This window comes from Cervus elaphus, chromosome 20 (assembly GCF_910594005.1).
Source record: "Cervus elaphus chromosome 20, mCerEla1.1, whole genome shotgun sequence".
NCBI lineage: Eukaryota > Metazoa > Chordata > Mammalia > Artiodactyla > Cervidae > Cervus > Cervus elaphus.
Genome location: NC_057834.1, coordinates 131,440,726 through 131,465,314, shown reverse-complemented (window position 1 = coordinate 131,465,314; position 24,589 = coordinate 131,440,726).

Below are 24,589 nucleotides of genomic sequence, written 5' to 3'. Positions count from 1 at the left end.
GGCTGCAAGGAATATAATCAATCTGATTCCAGAATTGACTGTCTGGTGATGTCCATGTGTAGAGTCTTCTCTTGTGTTGTTGGAAGCGGGTGTTTGCTATGACCAGTGCATTCTCTCAGCAAAACTGTATTAGCATTTGCCCTGCTTCATTCTGTACTCCAAGGCCAAATTTGCTTGTTACTCCAGGTGTTTCTTGACTTCCTACCTGTGCATTCCAGTCCCCTATAATGAAAAGGACATCTTTTTTGGGTGTTAGTTCTAGAAAAGACCTTGATCCTGGGCAGGATTGAAGGCAGGAGGAGAAGGGGATGACCGAGGATGAGATGGTTGGATGGCATCACTCACTCTATGGACATGAATTTGCGTAAGCTCTGGGAATTGGTGATGGGCAGAGAAGACTGCTGTGCTGCAGTCCATGGGGTCACAAAAAGTCTGACACGACTGAGTGATTGAACTGAACTGATCACTAAGCAGAGTCTAGTTTGCAAACAAGCATTAGTTCTTCTGTCACTTTCTTCTTTTCCCCAGTTCCTTGGGGAATCATAAAGGCACCCAGATATCACAGGGGCTATGAACAAGCAGGACATTGAGAGAAAGGGGAAAATCAGGCCCATATTCCTGAGATGTGTCATCTCTCAGTTGGGAAATAGTTTCATAATCTTGGCTTGACTTGTAGGTGCTCACTCAGTACAGCTCTTTCTGATTTTGCTTTAGATTTGAGGCTCATAAATGTAGACTTGGGAAGAGATGAGCTTCTGTTGCATGTGTTTCCCGTTATTTCTATAAGCATTGTGTTTTAAGGACATGATTCTCAGAGGAGTAAGAAAATGTATGATTCCATGAAACATGAGAGGATTGCAAAAGTGAACTCAGTTATGAAGTCTCAATTCTACTTGGGCCATGATGGTGTAAATATTGCCAATTTTTCATCAAGATGGAAAACAAACAGCTTTTTCAGAAAGATGTCATGAGGATTCTTTAACACGTTTCCCTCTGTATATCTGGATCCCTCACTTTTCCTTATTTTCTAAGGGTTAAGCCTAGGGAGGGGTCTTCTAAGCTAGAAGGCAGGTGCAGAGCAAAGACAGGCCACTTAGGAGTCACATCATCCTGGTGTGGTAGACCGTTTCATTCCACTTAAAGATTCCCTGGAGGAGAGCTGGATATCTCCCCCATCCACCTACTTTGGGCTTTGCCATTGTTTTGGCCAACGTAATATAAGCAAACTTGACATATAATATGCCTGAGCAAAAGCTCTGAGTGTGTGGTTCGTGTCAACCTCTTGCTCATCACTTCTGCATTGATAGTGAGTGTAGCCCACACAGAGGAGGCTGCTTTCACTGGGGTGCCAGAATAAGGAGAGCCATAGAGCAGACACACAGCTGTCTTGCAGCTGCTGACATGCAACGTGATTGCAAAGTAAATGGATGTTGTTTTATCCTGGAGATCGGGAGTTTGTTATACTTCCAAGTTAACTCATATACCTGGCTCTGCCACTTCTCAGATGTGTGATCACCAGAAAGTTGCTTCCTTTTTTTTCAACCTCCTCCTCCCCGCCCCACCCAGTTCACTAATGCTTGTGTGATTAGTCTTGTTTTAGGCCCAGGAGATCAAAGGGGAATAAGACAAGTCCCCGCCACGGGGAACTCTCAGTGTAGAGCAGGGAATAGTGAGTTAAGGGCCATAGAAGGGGCCAGCATGAGAGTTGGGGGAAGGACCCTTGACTCTGTGAAATCAGGTAACCATGAGAAATCTTCAGGAATAAATAAGCCAAAGGGCGGGGGGAAGAAGGGTTGGGGAAGTTTTTCTTGCAGAAGAAACATCATGGGCAGAAGTTTGTGACGTTTTCACACTTCATACGTGAACCTCACTGAGAAAATGCAGACTCACCTCCCAGGTCAGTGTGGTCCCTGGTTTGTGCCTGGAGCTATGTCCAGACGTGGAGATGGCTCCCGTAAATCATGAATCACTTCGCTTTGGGAACTGACTGAGGAGGAGAGTGGCAGTTCTCAGGACTGAACAATTTTGGGGTGGCCCCACAGCCAGGCACCAGGCACCAGGGTGGGAGGGGGAGAGGCTGGAGCCCCGGCTGTTGCTTTCTCACCACGGTGACAAAGAGTGACTGACTCCGAGTGAATAATTTACTTGTGTTTCCACATTCATCAGCCCAAATGAAGAGTTCCCTCATCTGAACAGAACTGATTGCCCAAGTTAATCCCAGAGTCTGTCTGAGGGAAGTGAAGCATGGTAGAAAAGTAATATGGAAGGCTTGCTGCTGGGAAATATATTGAGTCCAAACGGGAGAGAGATGAGAGAGGGGCGAAATAACAGTCCAGAAGAACAAGGTTCCTAAGTGCTAAATCCTGTATTAGCTCCAAACAAGTTCAAGCTATTTCATTACAGTCCTGACTATACTCAGTTACACCTTGTTCTTTTTTTTCTTTTGTTACAACTGAGAGCAAAGGATTTCAGCAGTATTAACCCAGACTCCTTTGTTTTATCTCTCTCATTTTTGACTAATATCAACACTTGGGTTTCACTGGCTACTTCTCCTGGGTTTTGAGGGCCTCTGCTGTGCCAGTCACTGTTCTAGGCACTGGGCAGACAGCAAGGATAAGACCAAGTTTCTGCTCCACACGGCTTGCACCCTTCTAGAAAGTCTTTGTCCTTCTAAGTGACATCGGTCAACATGCCCACCAAGACAGCATCTGAAAACTGTTCCTGCTCCAAGACTGTAGAGTCTCTCTGTACCAAGTCAGCTTCAAGAACGTTCTCTCATTTGACCCTGACAATACCCCTGCAAGGTGGCGGTTACTAATCCCATCTCAGATCAAGAACACCAAGACTCAAGGTCAAGGAATTCCTTGGAGTAAAGGATATAAAAGGCTGATGGGGACTGTTACTGTTCTGAGCTCTTGTGCCTCTCACACATCCTCACTTATTCTTTTTTTCTTTTCCATTATAGTTTATTACAAGATATTGAATATAGTCCCCTATGCTATACAGTGAGTCCCTGTTGTTTACCTAGTTTATGTATATTAGTGTGTCTATGTTGACTCCAAACTCCTAATTTATCCCTCTCGACCTTTTCCATTTGGTAACCATAAGTTTGTTTTCTATGTCTGCGAGTGTGTCTTTTTTTCTAAATAAGTTCATTTGTATCTTTTTTTAGATTCCACATATAAGTAATACTATATTTGTCTTTCTCTGACTTACTTCACTTAGTATGATAATCTCTAGATTCATCCATGTAGCTGCAAATGGCATTATTTCATCCTTTTTCATGATTGAGTAAAATTCCATTGTAATATATATACCACATCATCTTGATCCATTCATCTGTTGATGGACACTTAGGTTGCTTCCATGCTTGGCTCTTGTAAGCAGTGCTTCTATAAATACTGAGATGGATGTATCTTTTCAAATTAGAATTTTCTCTAGGTATTTGCCCAGGAGTGAGATTGCTGGAATCCTTACTTTTCTAACTCCTGCTGCTCTTGGCTGTGAAGTAAAGTCTATGTGGGTCCCCAGCACACTCCAAAAAATCCCTTCATAAATGGGACAATATGGGTGAACTTTGAGAACATTATGCTAAGTAAATACAACAGTCACAGAGGAACAAATACTGTGTGATTCTACTTCTGTGAGATATCTACAGTAGTCAAACTCAGGATGCAACAAGTGGAATGGTGGTTGCAAGGGCTGAGGGGAAAGGGGAATTGTTGTTCAGAGGGTATTAAGTCTTGGTTATACAAGATGAGTAAGTCCTAAAGAGCTGCTGTACAATATTGTTAACTTATAGTTAACAACACTGTCCTGTACAATTAAGATGTGTTAAGCGGGTAGATCTCCTATTATCTGTTCTTACGACATGTACTTACTTCCCTTGTGGCTCATGGGGCTTCCCTTGTGGCTCAGCTGGTAAAGAATCCATCTGCAATGTGGGAAGCCTGAGTGTGACCCCTGGGTTGGGAAGATCCCCTGGAGAAGGGAAAGGCTACTCACTCCAGTATTCTGGCCTGAAAAATTCCATGAACTATTTAGTCCTTGGTGTCGCAAAGAGTCAGACATGACTGAGCAACTTTCACTTCACCACATACATACAGACACACAAAAGAATACGTTCTATTATCCTGTGAGCTGGAAAGGTAGGCCAAGTAATTAAGACCCAAAGTCTTGAGTGAGTGGGGAGAAGGCAAAGAAGAGGAGGGCCACTGGCTTCTCCCCTCATATGCTGTTACTTATTCAAGCGGTCAGTAACTATTGAACAGACTCTGTTCCAGGTACAGAAGCAACAGCAGAGCAGACCAACAAAGTTCCTGTTTCCCTGGAAATTAGATCCTAGTGAGAAAGGCAATGAGCAAGAAAACAAACACCCAAAAAGATGATTTCAGACTAAGATAAGGGCCCAGAAGGAAATAGACAGGGTGGTACAGCTGTAACTGGGGCTGGCTTGTAGCTATGGTGGCCTCTGTGAGCAGATGCATTTGAACTGAGACCTGAGGGGTAAGAATAAATCAGTCATGCAAAGAACAAAGAATCCAGGCAAGAATATTCCAGGTGGAGGGAACAGCAAGTGTAGCCTCTAGAGGTTGGGGAGGCCCACTGTATTCAAAGAAGAGAAAGGAGCAAATCATGAAAAGGAGCCTAGTGAGCGAGGAGAGTGTTGCAGGATTGGGCTGGAGAAGTGAGCTGGAGTCAGGTTATTCCGGGCCTGTGTGTTGCATCAGCACTCTGGGCTTTATGTTAAGAGCTACGGGAAACCAAAGGAGGATTTGAGCAGAGGGCTGAGGGATAAATCATGAGCCCATCTTCCTCTTTAAAAAAATATCACGCTAGCTGATGAATGGAGAGTGGGCTGTAAGGGGGAGAAGGAGAACTGAAACGAATACTTTGGAAGCTATTGCCAGGGACAATGATCAGACTTGAGCTCTGGAAGTGGGATTGGGGAGGGAGGCAGGAGAAAAGACCCGAGATACATTTTGGAGGTGGAACTGATCAGACTTGCCCCTGGATTGGATATACGAGGTAAGGGAGAACAAGGATTCCTCAGATGTAGGTCTGAGTCATTGAGTAATTGAAGGTGACGTTTTAATGCTGTGGAAAACTGGGGAAAGAACAGAGCGAGGACCCATGGGGAGTGGAAATCAAGAGATGTTGATTGAACACCCACTTGGAGACAATCATCTATGTGTCCCTTGAGCTGAGGCCACAGGCTTTGGCCAGACCCTGTGTTGTGTCTGGGAGAGATGATCAGTATAGGAGTGGTTGGACATTGTTAGAAATCTACCTTTCCTTGGGGAAAATGATTTATTTCAGGACGAGTAGAGTCAGAAGTAGGTTTCTTATTCTCACAGATGGTGTTTGTTTTTTTCTTAAACAGTCACCATCTCCCCTCACCTTTGGAAGCTTTTTTTTCCCCCAAAGGCAGAGGAGTTGTTAGGAGTGGCAAGGCTCTGGACCCAGGCCCTTTGTCATCCCCGAATCCCCTCAGTATCAGGCTGTCCCTGGGATCCCCAGAGCTGCAAAAGACTTAGAGACCACAAAGCGGAGGAAGAAAGTGACATTAGCTAGAGACGAATGCCCCAACTCTCCCCAGCTGATCCCTCCACTACCATCTTCAGCTGCTTGTGTGTAGGAAAGGCATTCAGTGAGTTGCGGGCACACTATCCTTGAGCTTCCTATGGGCATGTCACCATCAGGTTGAGGGACCTGATGTCTCAACCCAGAGGTCAGTAGACTATAGCCCATGGGCCCCATCCAGCCTGTGCCTATTGTTATAAGTGCAGTTTTATTGGCTCACAGTCATATCCATGCCTATGACTGATTTTAAGCTGAATCATTGTGACAGACTATTTGGCCCTCACAGCTGCAAATATTTACTATATGGCCCTTCATAAAGAAAATGTGTCAGCTCTTGGCCCAGCTGATTAGACCGGGAAGCGTATCTGTAGAACTTGTTGTTCATTTCCCTCCTCTGCAGGCTTCCCTGGTGGCTCAGCTGGTAAAGAATCTGCCCGCAGTGCGGGAGACCTGGGTTCAATCCCTGGGTTGGGAAGATCCCCTGGAGACGGAAAAGGCTACCCGCTCCAGTATTCTGGCCTGGAGAATTCCATGGACTGACTGTATAGGCCTTGGGGTTGCAAAGAAGTGGACACGACTGAGCAACTTGCACTTGCACTTTCCCTCCTCTGCAGCTTTGGCATCCCTGTTCCGGAGCAGCTCCCAGGCTTCTTGTCCTTCCAGCAAACCCTAGGTTATAGGAATGACCCTAGGAAACACCTCCAGACAAGGTACCCTAGGACCAGCCACATGGCCTCACAGCTTCTAGACTGGACAACAACTTTGGGGTTGGAAGATCCTCTAGGATCCAGCACTGCTTATGTGTGTGGTGTGTGCTAAGTCGCTTCAGTCATGTCCAACTCTTTGTGACCCTATGGACTGCAGTCCACCAGGCTCCTTTGTCCATAGGATTCTCTAGACAAAAATACTGGAGTGGGTTGCTGTGCCATCCTCCAGGGGATCTTCCCAACCCAGGGTTCGAACCCATGTTTCTTACATCTCCTGCATTGGCAGGTGGGTTCTTTACCACTAGCACCACCTGGGAAGCCCCCAATCCTGCTTAACCACCAATCATTTTAGTCTTACTGATGTGTCCTCAGAAAAAGAGAGTGTCCAGTGCTTCACTATAATGGTGACAAGACACACTCTCATCTCAGCTCTCCCTGCGTGTCCTCCTGCTTTCATTGTTGCTACCTACTGTCTAATCTCTGCCTTGTTTTACTCCCCCCACTAGAGAGAGTTGAGTTTGGCTTGTAAGATGACATTTCCTTTTGAGTAGAGCTTTCTGGCTAGACTGAGTCAGAGGCTAGCTCATTTACCCCTTGGCTTAGGCGCTCGCCTATGCTGGCATCTGGGGGGGTTGGGTAAGCATGGTTGCATAATACCAGCATGACAATTTTTGTAGAAGGAACCCAGAGTCATGGGCTAGTTGGACTGCCTGTTTGGAGACTGCATCTGCTCTGTATTTTGAGGAATATTGACCTAGGTATTGTTTCCTTCAGGTGTATTGGAACAGTCCTCGGAGCTTCCCATCTTCAGAGGTAGGGGTCCATAGGACCTGGCTGGACAGTATATCTACCCCACAAACCCAACATCCATCACCAGGTAAACTATCTACTCCTCAAGAGCAATGTTTCTCACGGAACCTAAGGTAGATATAGAAGTGATGGACCAGGGCAACGTCTTTCATTTGACTTGCTTGGGAGCCTGTTTTCACTCCCTCTCATACTTTCCCTCAGTAGGGCATCTCTCTCATACTTTCCCACAGACTTTCTACTCAAGTCAGCTTCTCCACGAAACTCACAACTATTCAGAGAGATCTGAACTCCCCATTCCTCAAAGTCTTCAGTGAAGCATGCAAAATTCAGTCATTTGGCTCATTCAGACTTTCCAGATGTCTGATATTGGGCAAGAGATGCATACTGCTGATGGATGGCACTTTTTTACCTTCTACCCACGTGTTTGACATGGTGCAGATGTAGGCATTTGAGAAAGAAGATTGATTTGTTTTATTAATGAAAAGTGATGAAATAACATGGGAAAGTTTTGACGAGTCACGCCTAATTCCACTGTTCTAACACAACCACCATTTCTACTTCTGCATATTTCTTTCCTGGTTTGGTTCATCTCAGATGTGTGTAGAAATAATTGCAAACACAATGGCCCCACTGTTTGGTAATCTGCTTCTTTCCTTCATTTTTTCATCATATATGTTCTTACCCCCTGTTTTCACATCATCTGTGAAATTGTTGATCTTGACTTCATAATAGTCCTTTGGAGTAGATATACCATTTCCTTAGTGTCATGATTAATGGTCTTCGGGTGAGCCTGCTTCATTCAAAACCTTGCTCTGTGATCTTGGGAAAATAAGCAATTTAACCTCCCTGAGCCTCAATTTTTACATCTGTAATGTGAAATCAATATTGATCTTCGAAGGACATTGTCAGGGTTAAAGTGAGGTAATATGTATGTATTAGTATCAGTCAGCATAAGCTGTATATTGTGTTAACAAACAATCCCAAGTCTCAGTGGTTTAAAAAACAAAGGTTTGGGACTTCCCTGATGGTCTAGTGGTTAAGACTCTGTGCTTCCAATGCAGGGGTGCGTGTTCCATCCCTGGTCGGGTAGCTAAGACCCTTCACGCCTCATGGCCAAAGAAACAAAACGTGACACAGAAGCAGCATTCAAATACAGACTTTAAAAGTGGTCCACACCAAAAAAAAATCTTAAAAAAAAACTTATTTCTTCTTCAGGTTAATTGGTGGCGGGAGGGGTTGGTGGTGGTGTGGTTCTGCTCGTTGCAGTTACTTCAGGACTCAGAATGACAGGGTAACCATGGGTCCGCTGTTGATAACTCTCTCGACAGAGTTATACAGCACCACCTACCAACAAAGAGGATCAGAAGGATAATCTTACCTTGTTTGAAAGGGAGGAAACTAGAGGCATTTGATAATTTCCACAACAAATGACTGTGGGATTGTATGTTATTATGCTTATTTTCACAACATATAAATAAAATGGAAATGTACAAAGTTCTCAGCACCATGTTCTAGGAGCAAAGAGAGAACTGTTACAATTGCTGCTGCGTTTGTCAACTTTCTTTGCAATAATAGGTAGTATTTTGATGAATATCCTTATGCAGAAGTTCTTTGCTTCTACTGAATAGTTACCTAAGAATAAATCATCAAAAGTAGTATTAAATGACTAAGCTTTGGGGTCAGGCAGAGAAGTCAAATTCTGGCTCTAAAACGTACCATACAGGGAACCAACACCAGAAGGTATGTGAAATCAGTGGGAACTAAACCACTACTTTGGTTTCATTGCATAATCTGATTTAGATTTTTTACCCTTAACATAATATTTTTCATTTGAGTGTAAAATTTTCTAATTTATAGTCTTCGGTAATAGCCAGAGTTAATGAACTTTTTATGTTTTGTATAGTATGCCACCCTCTCTACAATTCTAGTTTAATTTCTGTGTTGTGATGCTAGTGTATGCAAATTACTTTGTGCATCTCACTGGCAGTGATCTTGGCCTTGCTGAATTCTTATTGGTTGAATGTACTTGAGGTCTGCCAGCCGGTGATGTCATTCACAAGGCCTGAGTTTAAAGAGCTTCTTTCTTGGAAACAAGAGTGATGCGTACACTTAAAAAAGAAATATATTTTTTTATTTTCTGCATTGGATCTTAGTCGTGGCACATGGGATCTTCATTGCCTCATGTGGGCTTTCTAGTTGTGGGACACAGACTCTCTAGTTGTGACATGCAGGCTTAGTTGCTCTGCAGCATATGGGGCCTTAGTTCCCTGACCAGGGATTGAAAACATGTCCCCTCATTCCAAGATGGATTCCTAACAACTGGACCACCAGGAAGATCCCTGACATGCACACTTTACATGGCATGTGTTGCCATGGTCTAGCCCAGACACAGGGTCTAGCCTGAGGCCCCAGGTTATGACTTGCAGAGTCTGCCTTATGGGGGGTGAAAAATTTGCTTCTGACTTTGAACAAGCTGCTTAACAAAGATGTGCCTTCACTGAATCCATGGTAAAATAGACACAGTAACATGTTGGCATCTAATATTAATAGATGCAATAAACCTGATTTCCCTCCTCCTGCACAGAGACAAAATATCTTCGTGGCTTTTGCTAAGCACATTCATACTGGAAAGAGGATGTTTGTGGATTTGTCTATTAAATATTTAGATCAGTGGTTCAGAACCCTCGACTTCTATCAGAATCACCTGGATGAACTTAAAAACACTAATGCCTGTCCCTCCCCCGGAGACATTCTGATTTAATTGGGCTGGAGTGTGGCCTGGCCATTGGGATTTTTAAAAGCTCCCCAGGTGATTCTAATATTCAGCGAAGTTTGAGAACTGTTGACTGGACCAGTGGTTCTCAAACTTGAGCATGCTGCAGAATTCCCCGGAGGGCTTATTAAAAACCCAGATTGCAGGGACCCACCTCCAGAATTTCTGATTCAGTGTTTAGTAGCTATGAGATGGAGCCTGGGAGCTTGATTTCTAGCAAGTTCCTGGGCAGTGCTGATGCTGCTGGTCCAGGGTCCACTCACTGACAGTCGCTGATGGATGATACCATTTGCTCTCTGTGCCTTTCTCTCCTGTGAAGGGCTTTGAAAGGGAAAATGGGGGCAGGCCTTTCGGAAGCAGGAAAAATGGACAGAATGTCCTCTCTGCATCTACCCCATACCCGAGGACTGTGGGACTCTTTCCTGGGATGCTGTCACGACAGGCAGCCTGGTCCACTGCTATTTCCTTTTAGAAACTAGCAGCTGGCTGAAGAGCTCAGCCTGCTTGGCTCAGCCAGCCTGAGCCACCAGCCCTCTTGTGAACTAGAGACATCAGTCTCCCTCCTTCCATTACCTCCATTAGCAGGGTTATTTGTAGCAATTCCTCTTCCTGGCTGCCTGGGATATAAAATGCTGACTGTGAAGCCACACTAGCTGTATGAAGCTTCCAGGACGGAAAGAAAGGGTAGGACGGTCTCTGACCCAGGGGACCAGAGTGGCACGAGGCAGAGAGGGGCAATCAGGATGTAGTTGTAGCCCCCGATCTGGGGGGCGGGGAAGGGTGGACTGCAGGCAGAAGAGGAACCTGGCCAGAGCCACTCTGAGGCCAAAATATTCCCAGATTAGCTGACCTTAAGATACCTGGGCAATTTGAGGATAGAGCAGGGGATTTATTTCTCTATCATTCTCCAGATAGTTGTGAGAAAGTGGTGTGAGAGCATGTCTTGGGGGTGGGGGCTAAAATGTGGTGAGACAGTGGAGAAAAGCTAGGGATGATATATGATATTTTTGCATGTTATCTGAGTGATGAGTATGTACATTCTGTGGCATAGCTAAGGGACAACTTAAATCATCCTCAGTTTACAGAGGGAAGAGGCTCAGTCCTATAGACCCACTGCTTTGGCAGACAGGAGCATCTTCGAATGAACAATAGCAAAGGCAATAGTAAGCTACACTTACATAGCACTGTCTCTGTGCCAGGGGCTATGCTGCGTGCCTTCCGTACGTTAGCTCGTTTCATCCTCACACCAACCCTAGGAGGCAGCGACTCTTATGATTCCTATTGTATAAATGAGGAAAGTGAAGCACCGGGAGGTGAACTGATTTGCTCAAGGTCACAGAGCTAATACGGACTTGGTCCCAGAGTCCAGGTTCTTTGTCCTGGAGTGGCTGCTTGTGAGGGATCCCAGCACCTGTAGGGATGTCCACTGTGAATTCCATTTGAAATATGTGGTCAGTTTCCATGGACTGAGAGAAAGAACTCGGCTCCTTTCTCACCATGCTACTATTAAATCAAATGTGTAGGCTGAATTTCACTCCTTTCTAAGGTTGCTTCTTTTCCTGAAGTTTCCTCCTGCCACGTGGCGCCTGGTGTAGCTTAAGCAAGAGATTGGAGCTTCTGTGTGAGCAGGCAAAGTTACCCCATTACCTCCTCTTTCTGTGTCCCATCCCTCCTCCTCTGGGTGCCCTTAGGATGCCCCAAACCCCTATCATGTTGCCTCCCCAGACATCCCTCCCACAACCCTTCCCAAAGCAGCCTCCCCTTACTGTCTTCCAGAGACCTCATAATACCCTCAGATAAGTTCAAGGCATCTATCACTAGAGGGAGAAAACAGTAATACATTTTCCCTCCCAAATTCTAACCACCTCAAACACAAACCCACTCTGCCTTTCATCTTTCATGCTCCCTTTTTCATTCTTCCATCCTCTTGTCATCACTCTTTTCTACTTGGAAGATACAGGAGAGAAAAAATCGGTAGTTGATCAAGCCAAGTTCTGGTCTAGCTCTGACATTTATCAACCATGAAACTGACAACAAATCCCAAAGTACAGTTACAAGCAACGACTATGGCATAAGACATAGGCTCAAAGTCTGGCTCTGTCGTTTTGGGGCCTGGGGTAGTGACTGAATCTCTCTGTTTCTCTGGTCCCTAGACTGCATGGTGGGGCCAATAACTCTGATCGTGTGGGATACGGGGAGAAACAAATGCCTACCCACTGTGGAGTGTTCAGAGCAGCGTCTGGCACAGAGCACGAGCTTTCAATTAACGGTAATTATAAGAGCTGTTAAAATGATTACTCTCTCCCTGGCCTCAGTTTCCTCGGGGTTGGACTGCTTGATTTCCCAGGGCCCTCCCAGCTCCGGCATCCTCTGACTCATTGGCATCCTTCTTGTTTCGGGGTTGTTTTTTTTTTTTTTTTATTAGATTTCTCCAACTGACTCATCTTTTTCCATCTCTCTCCCTTATCATCACCCTCCATGAAAAAAATGAACCTTCCTCCCCTTTGTGTGCAAGCTACTGGCCCACATCTCTGCCCAGGGGAGGGGTACGGGGTCGAATTATCCAAGCTAACCAGCCCCCGGTACAGCACCACTGCTTTGAGGCAGATTCCTTTGGATTTATAAGGCACCGGAGGAGTAGGTAGTCGATATGAATAACCATTACATCGGGGAGGGCTTTTTCTTCTCCCTCTGACTGATGACAGCTAAATTACTGCTAAATATAGGTCCTGAATTTGCATGAATCTGCAGCTTGCCACAGCTAGGCTGGGGGTTTTATTGACAGCCAAGGCGCCGGAGGCAGGCAGGCACCTGCTCTAACACACCTCTTCCAGAGGAAGCGTGGAGTCAGGCAGAGCATCCACCCTCACCTCCTCTCTCCAAGGCACGCACTCTTCTTTCCAAGCCTCCGGGCCTCTTGGTTCCCAGGGAAGAGCCTGGGCTTTGGGTTTGAATCCTAGACCTGCCCTCTAGCTAAATGTGATACTGAGCAGATGACTTAACCACTCCTCACTCGCCCTCTGGGGCTTCCCAGGGGGCGCTAGTGGTAAAGAATCCTCCTGCAAATGAAGGAGACTCAAGAGACTTGGGTTCAATCCCTGAGTTGGGAAATTCCCATGGCAACCCGCTCCAGTATTCTTGCCTGGAGAATGCCATACACAGATGAGCCTGGCAGGCCCCAGTCCATGGGGTCTCAAAAGAGTCGTTCACAACTAAAGTGGCTGAGCACGCGCACACACACACACACACCCTCCCCTAGACTCAGTTTCCTCACTGGCACAATGAGTTAATGATAGCATAGAATGGCTAACCCTTATGTCAAATACCTAGTTCCCTGATCCTGGTGGCTCAGACAGTAAAGAGTCTGCCTGAAATGAGGGAGGCTTGGCTTCAATCCCTGGGTCGAGAATATCCGCTTGAGAAGGAAATGGCAACCCAGTCCAGTATTCTTGCCTAGAGAATCCCATGGATGGAGGAGCCTGGTGGGCTACATACAGTCCATGGGGTCCCAAATAGTCGGACATGACTGAGTGACCAGTACTTTACTATCTCACATAAAGAGAAGTTTGGAACTAGGCTGTTTTAAGTTTCTATCTTACAGCTGTACCAGCACATTTGCGTTTTTGTCCTTAGGTTATTGTCTCAAAATTCCAACATGGAACTTCCCAGGTAGTCCAGTAGTTAAGGTTTTGCCTTCCAATGCACGGGGCTCAGGTTCAATCCCTGGTTGAGTGGCTAAGATCCCACTTGTCTAGAGGCCAAAAAATCCAGAACATAAACAACAGAAGCACTATTGTAACAAACAGAGACTTTAAATCAAAGCAGTCAATCCTAAAGGAAACCAACCCTGAATATTCATTGGAAGGATCGATGCTGAAACTGAAGTACCAATACTCTGGCCACCTATTGTGAAGAGCTGACACTTTGGAAAAAAAAAAAAAATCCCTGATGCTGGGAAAGATTGAGGGCAGGAGGAGAAGGGGTGACAGAGGATGAGATAATTGGATGGCATCACCAACTCGATGGACATGAGTTTGAGCAAGCTCCAGGTGATAGTGAAGGACAAGGGAAGCCTGGCATGCTGCTGTCCATGGGATGGCAAAGAGTCAGACATGACTTAGTGATTGAGCAACAATATAGACTTTAAAAATAAAGAATTTTTTTTTAAGTCCATATTTTAAAAATCTTAAAAAAAAAAAAAAAAACCAAAAAACCCAACATGGCAGCTCCAGGTCTCAAATCTTATCACAATCAAATTCAAAGCAGAAAAAAGGCAGCTGCTTTCCTTGTCACCTCCCTCTTCATCAAGGAGCATAGTCTTGTGTAGAAACTCCCAGAAGACTTCCATGTTGTAGCTCATGGCAACCACCACAACAACAGGCATTATAACATAGTTCCATTGATGGAGCACTTGGGCACCTTCTAAATACTTGTGTGGGTTAACTGGAAAGTACAAGCATTAGTCATTCAGTCATGTCCAACTCTTTGCAACCCTATGGGTTAACTTATTTAGGAAAATAATCCCAAGAAATAGGTGCTATTTCTAAGATAGAGAGGTTTAAAAATCTTGCCCAAAGCTATTCAGCAGATAATTGTCAGAGGTGAGATTTGAACCTGGGGAGTTTATCTATAGAGCTCAGGCTCTGTCACTGGGGTTGAGTGAAGGTCTTGTCCAGTTGTTCAGTCTTTGATCCTGACTGGTAAAAGCTGAGATGCTGGAATGGAGAAGGAAACTACTTCCCTGAGCACATTAGACTTGCCAAACACAGAGGCCAAATAAGGATTCTATAAGCTAAGGATGAAGAGGGAAATGGCTTGGTGTACCTACCTTCCTATCTCACAGGGTTATTAGAGAGTCAGAAGGCAGAATGCCCCTGTTGTTGTCTGCTGAGGCTGCCATCACCCTAGACTGGGTGACTAAAAACCAGACATTTGTTGCTCACGGTATTGGAATTTTGGCAAGTCCAAGGTCAAAGTGCCAGCCAGGTAAGTTTCTCCTCTTGAGTGGCAGGCAGCTACCAGCTTGTTGTGTGTTCACATGATGTTTTTCTTTGTGTGTATACACAGGGAGAGAGAGTGAGCTCCCTGGTGTTTCTTTGTATTAATATAAGGGCACTAATGCCATTATATTAATGGGGGTGGGGCCCCCATGACCTCAGCTAACCCTAATTACCTCTCCAAGGTTTCCTCCACAAATACCATAACACTGGGGTTTAGGGCTTCAACATGTGAATTTGAGAGGGGACCCTATTCAGTCCATGGCAGTCCTCTAGTGCCTTTCTCAAAGTTGATGTCCAGTAAGAGAGAATTTCCCTCTCCTATTCCTCCAATCATTGATTCAATTTGTTACTTTGAAGACATAGTCTGAGACCAACCTTAAGACACTACAGTCTAGTTGGACAGAGAAGATAAGCAATGAAGTCACCACTCATGATGGTATCAGTGTAAGGGCTGAATGCCCGGGCTTGTTCAGAGATGTGCCAGATGGAGCAGCTGGTCCAGCTTCTCCTGTTGACCACAGTGGCCAATCTACTGAATGTCCAGATCTATCTTGAGCTGAGATGCAGCAGAGCAGACCTCAGTTAACTGAGACAGATTTCTAGACATCTTGGTCGAGACCATTTGGAGATATAGAATCTCAGCTGCCAGATAAGAGTTTTGGAGAAAGATGATTTTCTATGGCAGAGAAAGCTGGACTAAATGTGGGTGAAGCTCTGGCTGATGCCTCTGACATCATCAGAAGATATTTATGGAAGGATCAAAATGAAGGGGACACACAGTGAAATGGGATCAGGTCCAGCCAGCCTGCCTGTCGTGTCTTAGCTGGCGGGGCTGTGGGCGGGCTGATACTCAAGTGAGGGTTAGGCAGAGCAGTAGTGCTGCTGTGAAGTTTGGAAAAAGCATTACTGAAGGAGGAGCATTGGCATTAAGGGTCAGCAGCATAGAGGTGCCAGTTGCCAGGTGGAGGAAGCCAGAGCAGGAGTGGAAATATGGGGGTGCCAGCTGCCTGGAGCTACTGCTGCCATCTGAGGGAGAAAGCCAGAGACCTGACCATCCAGAGGTGGAGTCCAAATCCTCACAAAGAGTGTGGTTGCTGTATTTATCAAAATGCCAGAGTACGAAAGACCATGAAACACCATGCCTCTGGGGCATCGCTGGAAGAGCCAGGCCAGGACAAGTGATAAGGGGCAGGGGTGCCCAGTGATGCAGCGCCAAGACTGACTGGGTCTGAATCCCAGCTCTACCGTGACTCACTTGTGGTCTTAGATGATGACTGAAACCCTTCACCTGGCTCATAAAGATGATGATGGTTGAGGATTATGGGAGAGGTGTGTGCAAAGTGATCAGAAGCGTCTGGCATTTAGCAGGAGGGACACTGTGGGCTCTGTCTTTTTGAAGCTGATGGAGAGTTGGATGGAGACAGCTTGTCTCTATCCTATGGGCCTTTCTGCCAGTGAGAACAGCCACCCCTGGCTTTCATGATGAAAGACCAGTGCTGGAACAACGTCACCCAGGGAGAAGCGCTTTGAACCCCTTCTTTATGGAAGATGAATCAGTGGTCAGCTTCATGTTGGAGGCAGACCCTCTAATCTCAACTTCTCATCTAGTTTTCTGCTGCCTCCACGGCCTCCTCAGGGAAGGTCTCAGCCCCTTTTTTCTGCAGGGTCCCAGTCCTCTTTTCCCCGCCATGACCTGGACTGACCCTGGAGCGTGGATCCTGGTGGCATTTCTGAGGGCTCCAGGCAGCATCACCCATTCAAGTTGTACCCCTCTGGAGCCGTGGCCAGCCCTGACCTCCCATGGTGCCCAAACAGCAGGAGATTTTGTCCTGGAAATAGCAGTGCGTTAGAAATAGTTTTGACTGCTCTTTGCAGAGCAAAAACAGAGAAATCCCTGTGGGAGACTGGAGTGGCTGCCTGGCTTTTCTCTGACCAGATCTTATAGATTTTTCTACCCCCTTCATCTAATCCTTCAAAGCACCAGTGGGTGACTGAGGGTGCTCTGCTCTCTGCTGCGTCTTCACCTTTCCCCTCTGCCATAAAGAGCCTGGTTTCGTTTTACTTCTGGAATCCCAAGAAAGCCTCGACTCTGCATCTTCCTCTCCCTTAGGCCTTACACTGTACTTCATCTTTTCCTGCTCATCCTGCCAGGAGCGTTCATTCCTCTTGGACCTTGATCTGCTGGAGGAGGGCTGCTCATGCCCTCCTAGCTCTTGGATTCTGTTGCCATGGTGGGCTTCCCTGGTCACCAGTTCAGTCCGCAGTTGATCTGCTTACCTGCTACCTCTGTATTCTTGTCCCCGGATGTGCCTGCCATCCTCCCAGCATGGCCAGTGGCCAGCCAATCCCTGCTCAGCAGAGTGGGCCCGGGAGCTAAGAGGTTGGAAGCATGGACTCTAGGACCCCATCTCTCACTCCTCTGTGGACTTCAGATTCGGATATAAAATATTGTGTCAGTGTGCATAACCAAAGGTTTCTTTGAGTGGTACGTGACTCACTAAGAAGTTAAAACTCAGTGAATGAGAGTTCTTCTGAGTACCCCTGATGTCACAATGCACCTTTGCAGTCAAGGGGAGGGCTGTGTCTTATTCATCTTTGCATCAATTGTTCCTAGTTCAGTGTCTGACACATAGCAGGTACTCATAAGATAAATGGTCAGTGAATGAATGGACTAAGATGTGGTACATCTTGAATCCCTTGGAGAAAGAAGGAGTTTCCTTTCCAAGGCCTCTCTAGATCAACGTGCATCTCTGCAAAGACACTTCCAGTTACAGGGAGCTCCCTCTTTCCTAAGTTAACTCTCTCCATTGCGTTTCCTCTACAGAGCCGGGTTCTGTCCTTCTTCACCTTTTCCTCTGGACTCATGCTTTGACCTGAGAGGCTGCCCAGGATTCATTCCACCTTTTGGGCACTTTAAAGGATCATCACATCAGAAGTGCAGGCTTTACCTTCTCAGCCTCTGCCAATGGATGTTACTGATGTTTTCTGTACCCAACCAGTCCCCTCCCAAACAAGTAGAGGGGTAATTCCCACCCTCTGGGAGGTGTCAGCCTCAGACAGATCAATCCCTGACAAGTCTCTGTTCCCAGATGGAACATAATTCTCTTGATACAACAAAGAGTGTCAGAACAAAGGAGAGCTTTTGAGCTCATTTCAACTGATCACCTTAATATACAGACAAGAAGACTGATGTCACCAGAAGGGAAATGATGTTCCGTGGCTCATGTGTCTGGAACCAGGGCCAGTTCCCCTGGCTCCCAGCCCTGCGTTCCTCCTTCTGTGCTCTGCAGCCTCCTTCCTGCAACACAGAGGAGTGACCAAAGTCTTGCACTTCCTGATCGGTTCCAAATATATGTTCCTGTTGGACTGTCAAATTTTCCTGGATCTCCCAGAGTCTGGGCACCTTCTTGCTTTGCTGAAGTGAGGAAGGTCTTGGGGGTTAATCCTTAGTTGTTTGTGGATGTATTCATGGCTGCCAACTTCAGATACAGTTGAGAGTAGTGTTTACGACATAGTCTCCGGGGACTTTCCTGGTGGTCCAGTGGTTAAGACTTCATCTTCCAATGTAGGGGGTGTGGGTTTGATCCCTGGTCAGGGAGCAAAGATCCCACATGTCTTGCAATCAAAAAAACAGAACATAAAACAGAAGCAATATTCTAACAAATTCAATGAAGACTTTAAAAACAGACATAGCCTCTGGAACCAGACTTTCTAGGGTTTAATCCTGATTCTGTCACCTAGTCCTTCCTAGCTTTGTGATCTTGGGCAAATTGTTTGATGTGCCTGCGCCTCATCTATAAAATGGGATAAATTTTCACTCATAGGGCTACTTGACACATAAATGAGGAAGAAGGGTTTAACTCAGCACTGGCTAAGTGCTAACTCGTGAATCCTGATTTCCCTGCATTCGCTGGAGCCAGTTCACCTATACAAAGGACTGATCTTACAGTGACCCCTGGCAGATAACCTCCTGTGCCACCAAGAATGGTCCCAGGCATATTTCAAGTGGAGCTCTGCAGTGTTCCCTGTCTCCAGAGAAACTTGGTTTGCAATGTTGCTTCTAACAAACCCACCTGAGGAGGCTGCTTCTCTAGGCAGTGGAGTGTGGGGTTTAGAGCCAAAAATGGCTCTGAACCCAGCTGCCCGGGTTTCAGCCCCACAACTTTTGAGACATCAGACCCTGGCCAGGTTACTCTGCTTCTTTTTGACTCAGTTTTCTTATCTGCAGAGGGGGATGACCATGCCTGCCTCTGAGTACTGGGTGAGAATTAAATAACACATGTGAAGGACAGTGTTTGATATTCAGTAGGTCATTGTTAGTAGTGATATTGGCTAATATTTACTGAGCACTTAGAGTGTGCCAGGCACCATTTTAAGTGCTCTTAGATAGATTAATTCATTTAATCTTTGCAACAACCCTATAAAATAATACGAGTTTTATCCTATTTTGCCAGTGGAAAAAAACCAAGTCATGGAGAATTAAAGCAACTTGTTTTGTGAGTGAGATTTCCAGCCAGGTGCTCTGGCTTCGGTACTCATCCACTGAGATACCCCTGAACTCCATGGGGTGGGGGTACCACACACAACAGCTGTGGCTGCAGAACTTTCCACTTGGTGTTATAATTTGTGATGTATCCCACACAGGCCCGAGGCTACCTGGAGCCATCTTTCTCCAGAAAGACTGGGTCAGCAGTGGTATACAGATTAGCATGGGGAAGGAGTGGGAGAGAAAATGACCCCTGGAGAGATGACTACTAAATTTACAGTGTACTAAGCATTGACCATGTGCCTAGGTTGGCAGCCCCGGGGCAAACCAGCTGCTGATGCCATCTCCTAGGGTGCACCTGGCAAGATCTGCCATGATGATTTGGAACAGTTTAATTACAGCTGCGACCTAAATTGTTGTTGGAGGAAGGGGTGGACAGTGCAGGGGCCAAGGTGGGAGAAAGACAGGGTCTTGGATATTATGAAAAAGCCTAGACTCCCCACTCTGTGACCTATAGGACACTCATGGGTTTCTCTGACCCACACTGGAACCAACTCCCCATATCTTGGGCTCCAATCTATCAGCATTCACAACCAATCTCAGATCTTCTGGCTTCTCCTGAAATGAAGTCAATCCATCTTTCTAACCTCAGCTTTCTGGGAGCTTGGCCAACAAAGATCTATATCCTGGTTGTTAAACTAACTCTGAGCAGCTCAGAAAGCTGCCAGACCACCTTGCACACATTTAAGTGAGATCTGGTCAAGAAAGCTGATCCTGTTCTTTGCCGTTGCTACCAATCCCGTAAGGTTTCCACCGTACTCAGCACACAGTCAGTATCAAGTTACCACTGGGCCCAGCACATAGTAGGTGTTCAATAAATATATTACTGCAGTTGCAGGGTAGAGGTACCCTGGGGAAGATGCTGAACAGAAAGTCAGATGGCAGGAAGAAACATTACCTGGTCTGAATCAGTAGTGGCCCATGATGAGGTGGTAGGGGTCATGGTGGGGATCCCTCCCAGTTTTCCAGACATGGTGACCACATCTCTAAGAGACTGTGCTCAAAACCCTCAGCACATTTGACCCTGAGGTCCATGCATGTAGTGCTCAGCCCTCAGGAGCCCTGCTCAGCTTCTCAGCAGCAAGTGCTCAGGACTGAAGTATCCTGAACTTCAGGCAAGCAGTGCTCTGTGTTCCAGAGGGCCATCAGCAATCCAGGCAGAACTCAGGACCCCTGGATGCACTGGGCACGGCAGACATTTGTTGGGGCTGATGACTGACTCTAGGAGGTGGTACCTGGTTTACCTGAGGGCAGAGTCCAGCACTCCAGAAAGCAGTTTCTGGCACTCCAGATGCAGCTGCAAATATTCCAAGGGGGCAGCTTTCATGCAGGGGGTATTACTTAGGACTCTAAGAGCTGTGCTGGGTATTCCAAGCAAACTGCACTCCACACATCAGGGCAATTGGCAATGGAGACACGTATCCAAGGCTGTGAGTTAGGATCACTGCACCTGCCCCATGCAGCTCCTTGCATCCATCCTTGCTGAGGACCTAGTTGATCAAGCAGATTTTGGATGACAACTAGACCTTCCATTCTTTAGGTAGGGTTGGCCTGCAGGAGATCAGAATGGTCCTTTTTACTATGTACTTTTGGTCCTGGAAATTTTTCTTCTAGATATATTCCATGCATATATAGATTATTTTTTGCATCAATGGTAGAACATTCAGTACCTTGATCTAAAAAATTAATATATTTTGGATGCATCTATATCAGCTGCCTCAATCTTTTTCATTACTGCCTGATTTTCCATGGCATGAAGACCTATAATCCAACTAGTTCTCTATCTATTGATATTTAAAATATTTCTGTCTTTTGCTAGCACTATCAGTCTTATACTCATGCATGCCTTTAGCACATATGTGAGCATATCTAAAAGATAAGTTCCTAAGATAGGTTGCTGGCTTAAAATGCATATTTCTTTGGAGAGTGCTATAAGATTCCCTACGTAAGAACTAGTGGAAATATTCAAAGAAAATATGGTGGGTGTTTGGTACCGCTTACACACGGTGGAGAGAATAGTTCCATGGCCACCCTGTTCTTTGATGGATAATGAGGACCCATCAAGTAATGGACCTCAGAATTTGTGATTCCTCAGGATCATTCAGGTTAACAGTCTGTCTGTGCAATTCCTTTAAAAAGCAAAGTCACAATCTTGTTCAAGTGAAATGCACACTTCCTTGCATTCAATCCCACTCTCATTTGCCACGGGCTGCTTTCTGAAGGAGTATGGTCATGTTGTAGCTCCTGCGGTGCTTTTGGCTTCTAAGCATGTTCCCTCCCATAATGGGATTTGAGAAGAAACCCTTTGGCAGAGTTGTCTAAAGCCACTTCATCCTGGTCCATCTGGTAAACCATGGATGGTAAAGGCAGGAAGCATAGAGCTCCAGGTTGGTCTGGGGTTGAGGGAGGTCTCCCAGTGTTCATGGTCATTCAGGGGGATATGAGGTCCTGGGAGGTGGCTGAGGAGAGGTGGCCTTGGGGACCCTGAGGGACTGGCCAGGGTTTGGCTCAACCATTGCTGAACTAGTAATCTGCATTGACTGAACCTCTGACCCATGATTTTCATTTTGATAGATGTCACCAAATTTCCCAGCAGAAGCCTGCACCAATTTAGTTTCTCCCAACAAGAATGAGAGTGTCTCTTTCCCCACCCTCTGCTACTGCTGTCTTATCAAATTTCTGAATTTCACCCATTGAAAAATGAAAAATAATTTCTCATTAAAATGTGCATTTCTTTCATTATGAAAGATGCTGTAAACATCTTTAAAATAGATTATTAGTGACCTGTAGGTCTTTTTTTCCTGTGTTGTCTGCTTTTGGTTTAGGTTTGGGTTTTGCACCTTGTTGTTTTCTTATTCATCTACAAGAACTTTTGATATATTAAGTCAGTCAGGCCTTTGTCATATAAGTTACAGATATTTTTTTCCCAGTCTGTTTGAAGACTTTTGAGTTTACTTACAATACTTTTTGAAGTTCTGAAAATTTGATTTTTCTATTCAAATGAACCCATTCTTTACTTTTTCTCTTCAGAGCTGCTATCTTGCTGAGAAAGGCTGTCTCCTCTCCGTAGTCATAAAATGTCTTCCGCATTCCTTTCTAGTATTTTTTATGAGTTTATTTTTTCTGTAGAAATCCTTGTTCCATCTGGAATTTGTTTGGATGTGAAAAGTGAAGACAAGATCCAATTTTACTTTTTTTCCAGATGGCAAGCTAGTATTTTCAACACCCCTTGTTGAATAATCCTTTTTTGCCTAACTGATTTGAAATACCATATTCATTATGTACAAAATTCCTGTGTGATTTTGGATTTTTATCTGGATTTTATCTTCCTTCATTTGACTGGTTTGTCTTACTCTCAGACACTTTTAAATATTAACTATTTTCATTATTTTTAATATCTTATAAGGTTTGCCATTTTCATTTATTATTTTTTTTAAATTTCAGAATCTTTCTCACCAGTATCACATGTTTATTTCTCCATGTAAACTTTAGATCAGTTCCTCTGTTCCTCCTCATTCTCCAAGTCCCACAGATATATATTCACTGGGTTTACATTGCCTCGTGAGTATCTCCCTTTCCCACAGAGAAAACTCTTCGGGTCAAGGAGGAGGGGAAGGTCTAACTCAAGCCAGCTTCAGGGGAAAGCAGTGTCATCAGTCCAACTTGTTGGCAGAGACCCCCAACTTTCCCCAAATCTAATTTTCTTAGGTGCTATAGGGGAAGGTTTAACAATTAAACAAGGTTGACCAGGGGATAAGGGCTAGGGAAAGACAAAATTTGGAGATTGGGATTAACATACAGACACTACTATACATAAAAGAGATAACTGATAAGAATCTGCTGTATATCACAGGGAACTCTACTCAATACCCTGTAATGGCCTATACAGGAAAAGAATCTAAAAAAAGTGGATATAAGTATAAGTGACTCATTTCGCTATACATCTGGAGCTAACACAGCACTGGAAACCAAATACACTTCAATAAAAAATTTTAAAACATATTAAAAAACAGCTAAATAAATTTGGAAAAACTTGGATTGAATAAAGTTAAACATTTTTTTCTTAATCATCCATTTAGCAGATATTAATGGATACTTGCCATGTACCAAGTGCTGGGCCCAGAGCTAGGAATGCCACAGGGAAGACATTGGACATATCCTACCTGTCATGGAGCTATGGTCTAGTTGAGGAAAAAGACATTAAACAAGAAACAAACTCCAATATTCATTGCAGCACAGTTTACAATAGTCAAGACATGGAAGCAATGTAAATGTCCTTCGACACATGAATGGATATAGAAGATGTGGTGTATGTATATGCAAGGGAGTGTTACTCAGCCTTAAAGAAGAAGGAAGTGCCATTTGTAGCAATAAGGGCAGACCTAGAAGTGATCATGCTAAGTGAAGTGAGCCAGTGAGAGACGGACTATGACACCACCCATATGTGGGATCCAAGAAACGGTACAAAATGAACTCGTTATACTGTCACCCTGCTTATTTAACTTATATGCGGAGTACATCACGAGAAACGCTGGGCTGGAGGAAGCACAAGCTGGAATCAAGATTGCCGGGAGAAATATCAATCACCTCAGATATGTGGATGACACCACCCTTATGGCAGAAAGTGAAGAGGAGCTAAAGAGCCTCTTGATGAAAGTGAAGGAGGAGAGTTAAAAAGTTGGCTTAAAGCTCAACATTCAGAAAACTAAGATCATGGCATCCAGTCCCATCACTTCATGGCAAATAGATGGGGAAACAATGGAAACAGTGGCTGACTTTATCTTTCTGGGGTCCAAAATCACTGCAGATGGTGATTGCAGCCATGAAATTAAAATACGCTTACTCCTTGGAAGGAAAGCTATGACCAACCTAGGCAATTTATTAAAAAGCAGAGACATTACTTTGTCAACAAAGGTCCATCTAGTCAAAGCTATGATTTTTCCAGTAGTCATGTATGGATGTGAGAGTTAGACTATAAAGAAGGCTGAATGCTGAAGAATTGATGCTTTTGAACTGTGGTGTTGGGGAAGAATCTTGAGAGTCTGTTGGACTGCAAGGAGATCCAACCAGTCCATCCTAAAGGAAATCAGTCCTGAATATTCATTGGAAGGACTGATGGTGAAGCTGAAACTCCAATACTTTGGCCACCTGATGTGAAGAGCTGACTCAT